Source organism: Schistocerca cancellata, chromosome 4 (genome assembly GCF_023864275.1).
Source record: "Schistocerca cancellata isolate TAMUIC-IGC-003103 chromosome 4, iqSchCanc2.1, whole genome shotgun sequence".
NCBI lineage: Eukaryota > Metazoa > Arthropoda > Insecta > Orthoptera > Acrididae > Schistocerca > Schistocerca cancellata.
Genome location: NC_064629.1, coordinates 562237466 through 562256382, shown reverse-complemented (window position 1 = coordinate 562256382; position 18917 = coordinate 562237466). Strand labels below are relative to the sequence as shown.

The 18917-nt window shown below is 40.1% G+C and overlaps 2 protein-coding genes across 6 annotated transcripts in view; both read right to left on the bottom strand.

The window, feature by feature from the left end:
* The window catches only part of LOC126185066 (methyltransferase-like 26), a 78538-nt gene extending 59776 nt beyond the window's left edge, over positions 1–18762 (bottom strand). Inside the window, exon 1 of one of the 2 annotated variants that reach the window (XM_049927829.1) lies at positions 16032–18762. The gene's annotated coding sequence lies outside the window, so the exon portion shown is untranslated. Of the gene's footprint in view, positions 1–15611; positions 15634–16031 lie in introns of those variants that run through there. The other variant, XM_049927830.1, reaches the window with a different exon arrangement.
* LOC126185065 (dnaJ homolog subfamily C member 21-like) overlaps positions 1–18917 on the bottom strand; it is a 248681-nt gene that overhangs the window by 204141 nt on the left and 25623 nt on the right. The gene's annotated exons all lie outside the window — the stretch shown is intronic.

Sequence of the window (18917 nt, the reverse complement as noted above, 5' to 3'; positions counted from 1 at the left end):
TGGGGTGTCGCCAACAATATAGGCACTCCCTACACCTAATGATGTTTTCGAGCCGTCGGTGTAAATAAATGTGGCGTCCGTCATTTGTGCACATAGAGCAGCAAATGCCCGACGATAAACAAGTGTAGGGGTACCATCCTTAGGAAATTGACAAAGGTCACGAAGCAGGCAGATCCGGGGACGGAGCCAAGGCGGTGCTGTACCCCAAGTTGTCAAGAAGGTTTTAGGAAAGCGGAAGGAAAGAGAATGGAGCAGTTGACGGAAGCGGACTCCCGGGGGTAGTAGGGAGGAGGAGCGGCCTGCATACCCTACATCAAAGGAGGCGTCGAAAAAAGGGTCGTGGGCTGGATTAGCAGGCATGGAAGACAGATGGCTAGCATAACGACTCAGGAGGACTGCTCGCCGATTGGACAGCGGAGGTTCAGCAGTCTCAGCATAAAGGCTTTCCACAGGGCTAGTGTAAAAAGCTCCAGACACTAAACGTAATCCACGGTGGTGGATAGAATCGAGACGCCGAAGAATAGACGGCCGAGCAGAGGAGTAGACTATGCTTCCATAATCCAATTTCGAGCGCACTAACTCGCGATAGAGGCGGAGAAGGACCACTCTGTTCGCTCCCCAGGAGGTACCATTCAGGACACGGAGGGTGTTAAGCGATCGCAGACAGAGAGCCGAAAGATAGGAAACGTGGGAGGACCAGCATAGTTTTCTGTCAAACATAAGACCCAAGAATTTAGCGACGTCTGAAAACGGAAGGTTGACAGGACCTAGATGTAAGGAGGGCGGAAGAAACTCCTTACGTCGCCAAAAATTGACACAAACGGTCTTACTGGGTGAGAAACGGAAGCCAGTTTCGATGCTCCACGAGTGGAGGTGATCGAGACATCCTTGAAGACATCGTTCAAGAAGGCTGGTCCGTTGAGCGCTGTAGTAGATCGCAAAATCGTCCACAAAGAGGGAGCCCGAGACATCATGAGGGAGACAATCCATAATTGGATTTATGGCGATGGCAAACAGTACAACACTCAGCACGGAACCCTGGGGTACCCCGTTTTCTTGGGAGAAAGTACGGGAGGGAGTACGGGAGAGAGTAGTGTTCACCCGCACCCTAAATGTGCGCTCTGCCATAAATTCGCGAAGAAAAAGGGGCAGCCGGCCTCGAAAGCCCCAAGAGAACAGTGTGCGGAGGATGCCTGTCCTCCAACAGGTATCGTATGCTCTCTCCAGATCAAAAAATATTGCTACCGTTTGGCGTTTCCGTAGAAAATTGTTCATGATGTAAGTGGAGAGAGCAACAAGATGGTCAACTGCAGAACGATGCTTTCGGAATCCGCATTGGGCAGGTGTTAAAAGACTGCGGGATTCCAGCCACCAAGCTAAACGGTAATTCACCATACGCTCCAAAACCTTACAGACACTACTCGTGAGAGAAATGGGACGATAGCTAGAGGGGAGATGTTTGTCCTTTCCAGGTTTCGGAAAGGGAACGACAATAGCTTCCCGCCACCGTCTGGGAAAGGTACTGTCGGTCCAAATTCGATTATAAAGGCGAAGGAGGTAACGCAGACTATGGGTTGATAAATGCAGCAACATCTGGACATGGATTCCATCCGGTCCTGGGGCGGAGGAGCGAGAAGAAGAGAGGGCATGTTGGAGTTCCCGCATGGAGAAAACAGTATTGTAGCTTTCGTAATTTGGAGAGGAGAAAGCAAGATGTCGCACTTCTGCTGCACGTTTCTTCGGGAGAAACGCTGGCGGGTAATTTGAAGAGCTCGAAATCTCAGCAAAGTGCTGACCCAACGAGTTAGAAATTGCGACGGGGTCCACTAAGGTATCATGCGCGACAGTGAGCCCAGAGACTGGGGAGAAACTAGGCGCGCCTGAGAACCGTCGAAGCCGACTCCAAACTTCCGAGGAGGGAGTGAAGGTGTTAAATGAGCTAGTAAAGAATTTCCAGCTCGCCTTCTTGCTATCGCGGATGACGCGACGGCATCGCGCACGGAGCTGCTTATAGCGGATACAGTTGGCCAAAGTAGGATGGTGACGAAAATTGCGTAGAGCACGTCGCCGCTCACGTAGTGCGTCACGGCATGCCTCGTTCCACCAAGGAACTGGGGGGCGCCGGGGCAATTCGGAGGTGCGTGGTATTGAACGTTCCGCAGCTGTAAGAATAACGTCGGTAATATGTGTGACCTCATCGTCGACGCTGGGAAAGCGACGGTCATCGAATGTCGCGAGAGACGAAAAAAGTGTCCAATCGGCTTGGGCAAATTTCCAGAGTTGCGAGCGCATATATGGCAGTGGAGACTGTAGTCTAAGGACACATGGAAAGTGGTCACTCGAGTGTGTATCATCAAGGGCGAACCATTCGAAGCGCCGAGCTAGCGGAACAGTACCGACCGCAAGGTCCAAATGAGATAAATGTGTCGTGGAGGCAGACAAAAATGTGGGGACCCCAGTGTTGAGGCAAACTAGATCCGCTTGGTGGAAGACGTCTAGCAATAGAGAGCCACGTGGACAAGGATGAGGAGATCCCCAAAGCGGGTGGTGGGCATTGAAGTCCCCAACGAGCAAATAGGGGGGTGGAAGCTGACCAAGAAGATGAAGGAGATCAGCTCGTGCCATTGGTGTGGATGATGGAATGTATACAGTACAAAGAGAGAACGTGTATCCAGAAAGGGAAAGACGGACGGCGACAGCTTGGAAGGAACTGTTTAAGGGGATTGGGTGATAATGGAGAGTATCATGGAGAAGAATCATGAGTCCTCCATGGGCTGGAGTGCCTTCAACAGAGGGGAGGTCATATCGGACGGACTGAAAGTGAGGGAGAACAAAGCGGTCATGGGGACGCAGCTTTGTTTCCTGAAGACAGAAGATGACCAGCGAGTAGGAGCGTAAGAGGACCGACAATTCATCCCGATTGGCTCGAATGCCGCGGATATTCCAGTGGATAATGGACATGGGGTGAAAAGAAAATGGAGGAATGTGACCAAAGTTGCTGTCAACTCAAAGACTGCTCGGAGCTAGCAACCGACAGCATGGAATGGCATTCAGCCGAAGGCAGAAGATCCTGATCCATAGGTTGGTCAGGAGCAGTCCCTGCCACCAGCGATCGGCCGGTTGACCGGCCACCAGCAGTGCGCCTCGGCGACACAGAAGATGGCCGAGGGCGATTTCCGCCAGGTGGTGCTGTAGAGGGGGCACGCCTTGGCGGAGGAGGAGAGGAACTGGGTTTCTTTGTAGCCTTCTTGGAAGAATGTTGTTTAGATGAAGGAGGAACCGATGGTTGTGAAGTTGCGGTACGTAAAAACTCTTCACGAGTATGCTCTTTTTTCGAAGACTTGGCGTCCGACTTTTGGGCTCGAGATGTAGCAGAACCCGACGAAGGGTGAGCCATAGAGTGGGCAGGCGAAAGTGGTGAGGTTGAACGAGCGATCTTTGCGCTGGCCGATCTGACGACCGTGGTACTAAAGGTGAGGTCGCAAGTCTGCGTGGCCGCCTCCTTTGTTGGCCGAGGAGAAGCAAGGACAGTGCTGTATTTTCCTGTCTGAGGCACGGTGGGCTTGCGACTGGCGAATAATGTTCGAGCAGCAAAGGTCGACACCTTTTCCTTCACCCTTATTTCCTGGATGAGCTTCTCGTCCTTAAAAACGGGGCAATCTCGAGAGGAAGCAGCGTGGTCACCCATACAGTTGATGCAGCGAGGGGATGGAGGTGGACAAGCACCCTCATGGGCATCCTTGCCACACGTAACACATTTGGCTGGATTGGAACAGGACTGGCTGGTGTGATTGAACCGCTGACATCGATAGCAACGCGTAGGGTTTGGGACGTAAGGGCGAACGGAAATTTTCTCATAGCGTGCTTTGATTTTCGATGGGAGTTGAACTGTGTCAAATGTCAAGAAGACAGTGCGGGTTGGAATGATGTTCGTGTCAACCCGTTTTATTACTCTATGAACTGCCGTTACGCCCTGGTCAGACAGATAGTGCTGAATTTCTTCGTCAGACAATCCATCGAGGGAGCGTGTATAAACGACTCCACGCGAGGAATTTAAGGTACGGTGCGGTTCCACCCGGACAGGGAAGGTGTGGAGCAGAGAAGTACGCAGCAATTTTTGTGCCTGGAGGGCACTGTGTGTTTCTAACAACAGGGTGCCATTCCGTAATCTGGAACAAGACTTTACAGGACCTGCTATTGCGTCGACACCTTTCTGAATAATGAAAGGGTTGACCGTGGAGAAGTCGTGACCTTCATCAGACCGAGAAACAACAAGGAACTGTGGCAACGATGGAAGAATCGTCTGTGGCTGAGACTCAGTATACTTACGTTTGTGAGCAGACTTAGTGGAAGGTGAGGAAACCATTGCGGAAGAATCCCCCATGATTACCGGCGTCTCCGATGGCGCGCTCCTCCCTTGTGGGGGCCCTCTCTGAGGGCACTCCCGCCTTAGGTGATTGTTCACACCTCAGGTCACACCTCCCGACAAACGGACGGAGGGACCAATCGGCATTTGCGGAAGGTATCAGCTCGGGTAATCACCCCTCCCTGGGCCTGGCCGTTACCAGGGGGTACGTACGTGTCCTACCTGTCTACCCGGGGCGGGGAATTACGCGTTACCCCGTCACCGGCTACGCACGAAGGGCGTGGGTCGGCCTTCAGACACGCACAGGGAGGAAGAAAGAGAAGGGGAAAGGAAGGAAGAGAGGTCTCAAACGCCGCAGCGGAGAAAAGGGAAAGAAGAGGTAAGGAAAAGAGAAGGACAAAGGAAGGAAGAAGACAGAGAAGGACAAAGGAAGGAAGAAGACATAAAAGCAAGGAAGGCAAAGAATGCAGTACATTTACGAGCGTCCGTCTCCGGACGTAGGCACAAACCATACTCCCAGATGGGGAGAAAGGGAAGGAAAGAGCCAGAGGTGAGGGGAGGAGGGGCGAAGATAGGGATGGGGAAGGATGCGGAATGGGAAGGTATGCAGCTCGGAAAGGAAGGAAGGCCACATTAGCTCGGGGTCCCGTGCTCGCTACGCACGTATCCACAAAAGAGGTGTGGACCCCCTGGGGGGGAGGGTTGGTGTGCTGGCCAGTCTGGATGTGGTTTATAGGCATTTTCCCACATCCCACTACATGAATAGTGGGCTGGTACGCAAGTCCCACCTTGGTTATACAACTCTCTGACATTCACAAAAATTTCGCTCACTTTCACATAAATAGAACTACACACAGACAGTTGGCATATACACATTTCATACTAGTGGGAGAAGCAGGCATGGTAATGGAGTGGCGACATGAAGGGCACTCAGAAACCCCTAAAATAACTATCTTACATCCATTAATAACTATGCTGATCCTGTGCTGAGGCAGGGCAAAGGCACAAGAAAAAGAAGCTGTTTCTACATTCATTGTAATTACATCGATATATTTTACACATTTGATGTATGGTATTTCATGGTCAGTTGCAGAACATGTCGGAACCAAGTAACAGATTACCTGAACTGTCTTATTGTCTGTCACTAGATTCGCAACTCCAGAGCATCAAAGGAAGTGAAAATTTAGTCACTCACGCAAAACCAGTATGTAATGGCAGTACAAAGACTTATCAGAGCAGTCTCACATCACTGTTGAATACCTAATCCAAAACAAACTTATATCCACATAATGTGCAGCAACCTAATGTTCCTTAATATTTGCCACAACACTCTTCATATAAATAGTTGGAGAAAACCATACAAGCAAAGGCCAGTAGTAACAGCACAATTTCACCTTAATTACTGTATAAACACCACCTAAAGAATAGACACTGTAGCACCCTCTACCTTTTTTCCTCCTAACAATCTTACACTATGCGGTTTCAATTTGAGTGTATGTAACACACTATCTGCATTTTAATGGTGTAAAATGATTTATCTAAAGTGATTTTTGTATTATACAATTCTACTAACACTACAGTTCAGAGCGCATAATACTGCCACTTTATATTCTAATAACAGACCATCTCATGAAACTAAGATAATGATGAAGTTCACACTAATATGACAACTCAAGAATGGACCTTTCACTCAGTGGCAGAATGTATACTGTTCTGAAATTTTCTGGCAGATTAAAGCTGCAAATAGGAATGGGATCCCACAGGGCTTTAATCTGCCATACAGGTTCATGACAGAAGTTTTAAAAAGCAAGAACATCCTATATTTTCTTAGATTAGTAATAAATTGTAAGTCACATTCTCAATGGGGTGCAAATTTGGGAAACAAGACAACCTACTGTGTCTACTATTAACTTTTTCTGAACCGAGTCGAATGAGCAACTAATGCTATATGACCGTGTCCAAATAAAATTAATACAAAATACATGAGATATGACCTTCAAAATATATGCTCATTAATGGAAAAGTATTTTCACTTCATGGCATGTTGATACAGCAACTAGTAAGCAGGATATGATGAAAAGAACTGTCTTTCTTGCTTATTTACTCATGATATGTATTGCCTAGTATGAGGCACCTTCAGATTGACCTACATTAATTATAAAATTATGAGAAAAACTTGATCCTCACTTGCAACTACAAAGATTTAAATTTCTTTTGAAACTTACCAGTATAGTGTGGGTAAGTGGGTTTTGGGTGCAACAATCAGTGTGTTGGCAAAAATAGGGGACCTCGTCATATACAGTAAAATAAATCTATGCAAGTATATGATCATGTCACATGTTAAAAGCAGAACACCTGGTAACCTATAGATAAATAAAATAAATTAGAATATGGAAAAATTTACAGTGGCTATGGTCTGTACAAGTAAGAAAGTGGAAGAAGATTTAAGTCAATTAACTTGCAGGTCTGTATAGTACTGACCAATGGATACATGGCATAATCATGGCTGTTTGTAGTCCTTCACATTGTAAATACACTGGATGCACTGTTCTTCACTCTTCTGTTTCATATTCTATACTGTGTGCCGCAGCACACTGACTACAACAAGTGCACATTTTTCACAGTAATGGCACTGGTGGTACACCCTTAGTTAAATTGCATAGTTTTACAGTTTAAGGTTTTTAGATTACACTGTGTTTTGTATATACGCAATAGTATAGGAAACTTGTGCTACTTTATAGTAACAATGCCTTCAGTAAATTATGTTAAAACTGGACTGTATTAGAATATATTTAGTGAAGTTAGCTATAGACATAATCCATTGAGGTTTTTTTTCCAGAATGCATGTAGTCACATAGATGGGAAATATCTAGTGCACAGGCTAGTAGGTAGTGTCAAAGTTACAGCACATACGTTGTAGTTTGGAATAAATTCAAAGTAACTAATGTTGTGATGAGTTGACTCAGTTATGCGACACAGTACATGTCCCTCTTCATTACTTTTGTGCTGTCTAGTAGCGAATTATGGACACAAAAGGTGATACATCATGGAAAAAGGCTGTAAGTGCTTTGACATCGAACATTTTTCTATGATTAGTTTTTGGTGGTAGCCACTCATTAGTAGCATACACGGATGAGCATGTACATTACAATATGGAATCAGAAAGGACTGCAGGACCAGTACAGGGCACACTTTGACAGTACAATATGTGATGTATATCCATCATATGAGCAGTCCCATCACAGCATCTTTTCACACAGCTGTCATTCCTACAGGTACCGTAGGACAGGCACTGGCTGCATCTTGTACTGTCAAAACACAATCTAGCTCTCAGTTCACGTGCCCCTGTACCAGTCCCGTAGTTCAGTCTATGATTATATACAGTAATCTATATGCTGCTCTGCTTATGCTACTAATCTGAATGGCTACCACCAAAATCTAATCATAGAAAAATGAGTTTGTACTCACATTAGTAATGCTGAAGCACTTGTACATAGTTTCCATGTTGTATGGCCTGTTGTGTCCATATTTTGCTAGTAGACAACACAAAAGTAATGGAGAAGGACATATCTCTATGCTATGTTGCATAAATTAGTCACATCACAACATTACTACTTTTAGTATAATCCAAACTGCACCTTATATGACCTAACTGACACTACCAGCTACCCTATGGACTAGGTATTTCCCAACTATGTGACTACATACATTCTGTACACGATCCTGAAAAAAAAATCTCTTTAGATTATGTCTGTACCTAACTTCACTAAATATAATCTCAACACTTGAGTTGTAACATAATTTACTGAGCAGTGTTACTATAAAGTAGCCCAAGTTTTCTATATTACTGCCTATATGCAAAATTTAACTTAATCTAAGAAAGCTTCAAAACAACTATTGTATAACTATGCAGCTTAACTCACTGTGTACCAACGCCACTTTTCATGAAAAACTAAAACTTGCTGTAGGATGCCCCATGCTATTCAGTGTAGTTTACCACACCGGATAACTAACAATGGTGCCTTTAGTGTATTTACCATATGACAGACTACATACTGACCTGATTCTGCCTTGTATCCACTGGGATATGCTACATAGACCTGCAATGTAATTTAAGTTGTCTTCTGCTTTCTTACCCACACAGACCATTGCCATTGTACGGTTTGTAAGGCCAACTTCTATGAACTTTTCCATATTCTAATTTATTTTATTTATCCATAGGTTACTGGGTGTTACACTTAACATATAACATGAGCATATACTTGCTTCAATTTATTTTATTATATATAATGGGGAAGTCTGTTTCTGCCAACACCTGTATTGTGGCACCCAAAAACCACTTACCAATACTATAATGTAAGTTTCAAAGAAATTTAAATTTGTAACCTTCTAACTTGCAAGTTAGGATCAAGCCTTTCTAACACAGTTTTAAGTAATGTAGGGCAATCTGAAAGTGCCTTGTATTAGGTGAAATGCGCATCACAAACAAATAAAGCAACAAAATAAATTCTGCAACCAAGACCGTTGTTTTCACCACATTGTTCCATTAATATTAGAAGTTTAACTACCACAGACATCTTAATTTGACAACCTTGAGTCCACAATTGCAGAGATTTACTAATTAATACACCCAAAATGAAGTAGTGAATGCAACAGGCATCACCTGATGCCTGTGATCACCAAATAATTAGGCAAAGCAACAACTGTCAAACAAACAACAATACTTCAATAGAGAGCTGATGTCACTGAGCTCAATAACTTCCTTTATTAGTACATCAGTAAATATCTTTGTATAAATCTGATTTAGGAAAATGGAAGAAAACCATCTTCTGCTTTCCACACACAGTAATACAATATGCTACTGCATATGTCTGAATGCGGAAATAATTACCTCCAAATTCGAACGATGTTATAATGAACTATGTCGAGTATTAAACACAATGCCTGATTTCTTCTAGTTAGACACCACAGGCTCAACAAACTGAAAGAAAGATAAGAATTTCCACATAGGCTATCTAGCACAAACACTTTATCAAGCAAAACTGGTCATTTTCAATGCAACAATGACAAGGTTGGAACTAGCCATTAGTGTTGAATAAAACATCTATTTCAGCCGAACGACCTGCAGGAAACAGTAATGACTTTGCACATTTTAAAACTTTACCTGTGTGGACTAGCCCAGGAAATTTCAGGACACGCTAAGTTAACATAAAAAGGCAGTGAAGATAAAATTTTATGTATAATATTCATTTTTTTATTTTGCCTTATATTATCAAAATGTAGAATCAGTAAATGCCATAAATTTAAAACCACTAATGTTAACTGTTTAGGAAAATACCTGGATTCGAAGAACTTTTGTAATTTTGATTACTCAAAATACATTTAAAAATTAAATTTTATTTAGTAACCTAGAATAAAGGGAAAGAAAATGGAGATTTGTTTCATACTCTTCTAAGTACAATACTCCCTTGGTCACAAAGACCACTTCTCTCTGTGTTACTACATACTGAACCGTGTCGTTTGCCACGGCTCTTGTTTTTCCCTTGGCTTCCTCCTGTTTGGAGTTTCCACACTTTCCTAGAGGGCTTTGCGGAGCCTCCATGAGTGCACTGCTAGCGCACCTGCTGGAAGGAGGCGCTGTGTGCCGTGCCGAGGGCAGACGAGGCAGTTGAGTTGAGTGTTTGGCCCTGGACGACCGTTCTGCAGCGGGATGGTCGGTCCCTCTATGCTAGTCTGGATGGGCCCAAGAACCCAGGGCATGAGGACACAAGAGACAGTAAATCCGTGTACAATGTTTGGTTTCCGTGCATGGGCTGCAGAAGCTATGAAGTCCGTCTGCGGCTGCCAATAACCTCCAAAAGGTGGTGTCGCTGACAGTAAGATTTTTCATCTAGTTAGTGCAACAGTCGTCATCTGGCAGGGCTAATCTCCCCGTGTTGTGGGAGCTATTAATAACTGTGTGGCAATGTGTATCTGCTTCGAGTTTGTTATTCGAAATTGCCTTGCGTGTGCGTTACTGCCCCTTTGCATGATCGAGCAGTTGAACACCATGCTGACATAAGGTGCATGTTGTAAAAACAAAGAAAAAGAAAAAAGAAAAATTTTTTGGCTGTGAACCTTCTGCAAGCCATTGTTTTCCCATGGGCAGCGTAGGTCACTCGTTGGATAAGAACGTTGTAAAATGTTAAATAACCTTGTGCTGTCTGGCGGAGAGAGAGAGCCAATTAATTTTATGGATGTCTGAAATATGAATCATGTTAATGATCGCCAATATCTGTTTTAGTATGTAGGCATATTTAACTTTAGTAGTCATTACTATGTATATATTCTTGTGTTAAGGAGTTTAGTCCCTGTGGCATTTAAGTGCTCTATTTAATTTTATTTCAGGTAGTGCTAGAGTTTCTATTTGGTAATCCACCTACCCACAACTGATTTCGGTTGCTCGGTCTGTCTGAAATGTTGGGCCTACTGGGTGGAGACCTTTGTTGACTTGCTCTTCTCAGCTCCGAAGTCCCGTATTGATACTACGGCGATAGTTCTGCCGGAATCTCATTTGCAGAAGTTACCAATTCTTGTGAGCACAAATAAAGCTATCTTTGCCTCTAATTTTCGTCTACTGGCCAGCAAGCTTTTGTTGATGATTAAAAACCGCCAACTGGTCTTTGTCGAACCTAGTGGCTCGTGTTAGATGAGTTCCCTTTCCAGTTCGGGTGAAGGTTTCCTCCTCCTGGTGGAGCCATCCTCTTTCCCGAGCCACCCTGGCATAAGAGTGGCCCGAGTGTCTACTGCCGCTCAATGTTTCAGAAGAATGAAGTAAGACATTAATTATCTACTTCACCTTTAAGCCCAAGAAAGGCGAATTAGAGTAATTCTGGATAACCTAAGTACTGTACACTATTAAGGTAGTTCTAGGTTTGGAGAAATAGCTGTTTGGTAAAATTTAGCCTTCTGTGATGGTAATCCGGCGTATTCCACAATCCAACATTGTAATAGAACTGAAAGATTTGGTTTTGATATATTTACCGAGATGTGATTTAATTATTTGCTATTGATGTTAATTGCTTTAAATGAATCTTCTTTAATTTGTGGTTATAATTCTTAATGAGTGATCGCCCTTAATGGCCTAACATTTAATGTACTTCTGTGTGTCCCGTATGTCACCTACTGACTTAATTCAGAGACTGAGAAGTGACCCTTGCTGAAGTTTATGGGACTTATTAACCGTTTATTGTTTATGGTAATGTTTGTTAAAAAGGAGTAATGTTAGATTCCTATGTTTACTAAGTAATTCTTAAGTTATATAGCAAATATTATGAGTGCAAATATTCTCTCATTGTTACACTTGCTTGTTCTGTGGTTTACACTGAAGGGTGTGACAATAAATGCAAAACAAAGTGAAGCATTGGGGCGAATTAATCCTTTCTCTTATCATTACCGTTAAAGATAACTGATTGTCACTTGTTACTTAAATTGGTTGGAGAATAGTTTATTGATTGACCCCATAGAAAGAGTTCACATACCTGTAACAGAGCAAAGAGAAATATTACTGTACAAACTGTGTCACTTATATGTAATAATATGTGCAACATACATACTTGCAACTGACGTTCCATGTCACCTATCTTTTTTTTAAATATAATTTATTATCACAATAGGAACAGAACGTTTTGAACTGTTCAAGCATTGGTTATTTTGGAGCAGGTATTATGTGAACAAATCTGTATTTTTGTTCAAACAAAGGCAAGCTCATTCTAACACAGGCAGTTCTGACCACCACCTGATTCCAACTGATATAAAATTAAAGGTGTTTAGCAATGTGCTATTTGCCCTCCACAAACACACCAGATAGGTGCTTACCTATTCTCACTTATCTGAGGACTAGATAAAATGAAGTCTTAAAATACTTTCATTGATGCTATGCTTATTCTCGAGCACTTAATAGCTAGGAGCACATGAAATGGCCAAATCTGTTAGAAGTATATTTAGTCTGACACATTAACCCCTCTTTTTCACTCACATCAAGATATACAAGTCATTAGATGTTGAAGTACAATTTTTGTGTCCTCCATATTGCTCTGGTTCTTGTCAAGGCAAAATTTTAAGCTACATTCAAGTGCCGAATATACATTGCTACAGCATAATAACCATATCTTATACAGTTGTTTAAGGAACACACCACAGATGTTTTATAGGAAATTTAGCATCCTGTCTGAGGGGGGGGGGGGGGAGGAGACATTCTTACAACTGTTGCTTTTCTGTAAAAATTAGGAAAGGTGAAAGATCGTACACATTTCCATTCACTATATTCTAAATGAGATCCACAATTATTTTTATGCAAGAGTTTTTGTCAGAAATCTTATCAATATAACAAGCATTTAGAGCTCTCTGGGTATGAACAGCCCAAAAATGTTCAACTTTACTGGTACATCATTAGAGTAACACTGTAATCTTTCCAATTCAAGATGTTCATAGTTAGACAAAACCACCCCAGGTATATTTATTTATGTATGCCCTTACATGATGCCCCACACTACTGACAATGAACCTGAACAACATTTTGTTTATATCTTACAACTGACGAACTTCAATTGAGACAGTAATGTAGTCGTAGCAGGAGTAGGAGCAATAATGATTAACACAATTTCTGACAAATGTTGCACAAATTCAGGTAATTTCGTAAGAAATGTGACAAATTTTACCTTTGTTTCCAATGTCTGTTTATACATAGACCAGAGTAAAATTATTTAATACCTAAACTGAACAGTTTAGTGATGTTTCTCGTATATTGCAAAATAAGTGACATTTTTGCAAGAAGAAGCTTCTTAGCTTGTAGTACAGACACGAAGTCATTCATCCAGAACGAACAGCACACAGCACACAGGTCCTACTTAAACCAAGATGGCCACCGAGTGAGATCACAGGAATTTTCTTCGTCCACTTAAATAACTTATTTAAGAGGAAATAGCATCAAATTAAAATTTTCTTTGTTTTGTATACTTGCTGTATTGTCCGTTCTTGTCATACAACTGAATACTAGCGTCCCAGCAGCACATCTTGAGAAAACTTGTTCTTTACCTCAAGTCCCAATAATCGTGACATTAACTCGAAATTTTGTGTGACAAACAAAAAATTCTATACAAGTTTTTCTTGATAGTGAAAAATTTGTTTAAAAAAGACTGCTCCCAAACTAACACCTCAGTTCCATGAAAGATTCTTAACGATCCAGAATTCTTAAATTTCTATCATAGGTACAAAAAGATCTATAGGAAGGTACTGATGGCTGCAGAAAAGTCATTTAATGACAAAATTATATATAATGCAGAGAATAAAAGCAAAGCAGTTCGAGATGTTATAAAAAAGGCAACAGGGAGAGGCCAACAAATGCAGAATAACATACTGCTAAGGGAAGGGGGTAAAGTAATAAATTATCCACAGCACTTAGCTAACTACATAAACGAGCATTTTTAAATATTGCAGAGAAGTTACAGCAAAAATTCCCCAAACAAATATAACACCTGTAAATAATGTTTCACTAAATACAATGATGTTACTTCCAACAACAGAGAATGAAGTCAGTAAAAACCATTCAAAAAGTAAAAAGTAAAAAGTCAATAGGCTTAGATGAAGTACCAATGCGTGTACTGAAACAATGCACAAAGATTATACAAGGCCCCTTAACTAATATAATAAATAAATCCTTCACATCAGGGACATTTCCAGAGCAGTTAAACCAGGCAAGAGTTGTACCTTTGCTTAAGAAAGGTAATGCAGAAGACATAGAAAATTACCATCCCATTTCCCTGCTGTTAGCATTCTCAAAAATAATAGAAGCAATTATGAAAGAGAGATTAAAGAATTACTTGAATAAATACAATCTTTTAAGTGAATTACAGTTTAGTTTCCGAAGTGGCAAAAATAAGTGAGCCATAGTAGAATTCACAAAAGTTGTACTTGATGCTCTTGATAAAGATGAGAGTGTCACAGGCATATTTTTGGATCTTTCTCAGGCCTTTGATACAGTCGACCACAAGATTCTATTAAATAAACTAGAAGCAGTGGGAATAAGAGGGGTACCTAATGACTGGTTTCGATCATACGTAACAGATAGAGTACAAAGAGTATAGATAACACATACTTCAAATAGATCTAAACATTTACTAAAACACTTATCAGAACCAAAATACATTAATATAGGGGTTCCGCAAGGTAGCATATTAGGACCAATACTGTTCCCGATATACATAAATGACTTTCCCAGTAGTGTTACTCATGGTGAATAAATCCTCTTCACTGATGACAGCAGTATGATAGTCACAGAGAAAACGAGAACTCCTTGCCGAGTAAGAAAATTAAACTCAAGAAAGTTTATGATTGGTCAATAAGTAATAAAGTGACATTGAACGTAGAGAAAACTAATGCCATGAATTTCAGTTTGAAGAGGAAAAATGACAATGTTAAATTAAATGTAGATGGCACCTCTATAGACTGTAACAAATGCAGAATTTCTAGGAATGAATACTGATTCTCAGTTAAGTGGTGTGAACACACAAAGGTACTTGCAAACAGAATGTCAGTGGCATGTTATGCCCTTAGAATCCTATCATCAGTGTGTAACATGCAGTATCTTTTAATAACATATTATTGATATGTACACTCAGTTCTTAGCTATGGCATTATTTTTTGGGGAACAAATGCACAAAATATGAACAATTTTCGAACTCCAGAAAAGAGCCATAAGAATAATAACCAAAAATACTGTTCAAGCTCATTATAAAGATCTGTTCAGAACACTAGGGATGTTAACTGCTCCATGTGAATACATTTACCAGTCAGTTCTACACATAAAAAATAACACTGTTAATTACTGCACAAACAGCTCTGTCCAAGACCATGCAACAAGAGAGACTCAAATTTACCAAGAAAAAATAAACATAAAACTCAAAACAGCATTTTCTACCAAGGAATAAAACTGTACAATAAATTACCAAAAGAGATTAAAGAAATTGCAAAAATACACTTATTTAAGAAGGCAGCTAAAGAGTACCTGTTATGCAATACATTTTATATATTTAAGGATTACTTAGCTAAAACCGAATAGGGGTTTGATAAAAAATGTTACACAATTAAAAATAATAGTAACAATAATAATAATAATAATAATAATAATAATAGTGCGTGCAGTGACCGATAGTGAGATATGAGTGAACAATGGCATTACATTATTTAGAAAGTTATTTGTACGAACAGTATTGTATATCAGGAGTAAATCTAATGATTGTCTCTAACTAGAAGTATGTTGTTCTTTGTATATGAATCAGCTTATTTTAAATTGATCTAAATTTGTGAATACTTTGATATGTCCTATATCCTTGTAAAGAGATCTACAGATTAATAAAGCTGCTACTTCTACTAAACCTCATACTACTATGGTCTCATATGTTTGGCGGAGCAAAATGGCAAACATGGACAGTAGTGTGTGTGACACAAATTTGAAGACAGAGCTTTCACAAACAAGTTTTGATTACTATACATTTTTATTACTACACATTGGCACATAAGACAATAATTGAAGCATAAAAAAGACACCCAGGGTCATCTTATAGTACAGATATGAAACATATTGAAATTTATATAAACTAAAACCATTATAAAATGTATCACTCACCAATGCATTTAAAACACTCCAAAATCCCCACAATCATTGGCTAAAAATGCAGCTCCTGAAGTACATCCTCATTTGCATTGTTGACAAGCTCGTAACATGGCTCCCATTCTGCAGCTTGTGAATCTATTTCTGCTTCGTAATCAGTATCCCATAAATCATCAGTGCTATTCACAGCACCGGAAATCCCCCCCCCATTTCTTGAAGAATTTGATCACTGTTTCCACATTCAATTTTTCCCATTATTTTATGATGAAATCACAAAACATCAAGTGATGCAGCCAACATAGCTCCACTTGTCATTTATGATTTTTCACTGCTCATCATCCAATTGTTCCATTGTTCACACATGTGGTCTTTTAATGGTTTATTAAGATAGACGCCTATAGGTTATAGCATTGAAGTCAAAATATGCAGTGTAACAGCAATCTCAGCATTGCTTCAAGTTGTGTAATTTTTTGTATTCTTAGTTATATGACTGAAAAATATCTTACACAAGCGAACTTTGTTGATTTCATAGAGCACCTGTTTGCCTCTGCCACGTATTTTCTACTAACAATTGTACACCATTATTGTCCATCTATCACTTTTTGGGACATAGTACAAAAATTCCTGGTGGAAATTTTATTTTAGGAATGGTTTTCCACTTTAAAATGACCATAGGCTTTATCTTTGTTCTGTCTGCCACACATGTTAATACTACTGTAGTCATGGTCTTTTCATGGCCTGTATTTCTGATTTGAACAGTTTTCACACATTGTTTCCACAGTTCTATTGTTTATTATATCTAAGTCCACTGGAGTTTCAGCCAAATTTCCAGTATGGGATAGTGGAAAGTTGTAATTTCGACTCATGTAAATAAACTTTTAACTCTTAACTTTACAGTAAAGATCTTTCAGTAATTTCTGTACAATACTCGCTTTCTGCCATTTTACCCGGTTTTTCTGTTCATGAAATGACTGCACGAACCTACTGTTTCAAACCTTTTGCTGTGCTCTGGATTGGCTCACACCCACTTCAATGCATAATCCCTAATCATGTTTCTTGTAGCAACAATTCTGCCTCTTCTTGTACCCATCCTGCAACACTATTTTCTAAATCTGGCTAACAAGCTATTCCTCTCCTCATAGAACACTTTCATTGGCATTTCTTAAATAGCATCTTGATTCTTTCACCAATCTCTCACCATCTTCTCTGTTATACTGAAAGCCCTTGCTGCAGCACAGTTTTTCAATTCTTTAGCCTATTTTATGACAACTTTAATCTTCCTTCGCATTTCCTTCATTAGGCACACATTACAAATTTATGCTGATTACAGTATGGACTGTTTGAACACACGACACAATCAACAATACTTGTTAGGTGTACATATGAGCTTGTTATTCAACACATTTCTACAGGTAAAACTGTAACTATGCTGAAGGAGGCTTTTGCTTTATGACATGTGAAACTGCACCAATTTTACAGTACAGTTATGTCCGCAAAACTGAATAGCCAAAACAGCTCTTTCATAAATCCTCAATGTCATTACCCAAATCACTGCCCATCATCATCATCATCATCATCATCATCATCATCATCATCATCATCATCATCATCATCATGAACACTGTCCTAAATTAAATTCACAGGCCACAAATCATTTGGGGATCATTCTTTAGGACAAGCATAGTGTAAAATTATCAACCTTTGATGAAAATTTGTACCTCATCTTATCTAAAGGTAGTCTTAACTGTACATGGTACTTTTTCTCTGATATGCAAATGAAGGAAGCAGAGATTTTCAAATAAATGCCCTGTAAACTGCAACTGGATATTCATTGCATATCTGAAAGGATAATACAATCAATTTTTCTAAAAACAATGTTCATACTCAGCAGTTAACAAATAGTACTGATGAGTGGGGCAAGTATTTTTTATCTAGCTGTTCTTTTGATACTCTTCTACAGAATGAGCACAAAAGACAAAAAACCTGCATCTATACGCAGCCATTACCCAGAAGGGAATATCTTAATAGCATACGCCTCAGATATTCATTTCATCAAATCATGACAGGCTCCCTATATCACAATTCTGGTTCACGAAGTATCTTCATTCATACACACACACATTTTTGGCCCAGATTTGGAACATTTATTCATGCCACAATCCTCTTGATTCTTCAGTATCCAAAATTAGTATGTTGTCAGGCTCCCAGATTTGTCCAGTAGCACATCTTTGCAAAGCAGTTTTCTTTTTAGATCTTTTGGACTGTCTCTTAAATTTTTTATTTTTCAGTTTTCAATGTTGATTCATTAGTATTTATTTTTGTCAACACCCAATACCTAAACATTCTTTTTCCAATTTTTAGAACACTTCTCTGCAACACTTTTCTTAGTATGGTCATGATGTTCACAATTTATGTCTTGAATAGAACCATTAACAACAGTGAGGCACTTTGAATTTTGTGAATTAATACAGTCTTCATTTTTCTGAGTCGCAAAATCCACTTAATTAACTGATTTTTGGAATTTGAGTGTTTCCTCTTTTTCCTATTTTTAGCTGCAACCTCACCACAAATACTTTCATTATCAGCATCAAAGTCTGTAGATGTCACACGTCTTATCAGAATCTCTTATTAATACATTAGTTTTATCATTATTTTTCTTTGTATGATGTGTATCTGTTTCTGTACACTTATTTTTTGTATTAGGTTTTAAATTGTGTATGTTTAGTTCAGAGCTTTCAGTCTTCGAGTAGTTCCCTATGTGTCTTACTTTTACGCACATGTGATCATTTTTGAACTATATTCAGCATCTGGAATACTAACACAGTAATCACTGCTACCTTCTGCAATTTTTGCATTTTCAAGGAAAGAATTCCGACATGTCACTTATCTACACATTTCCTA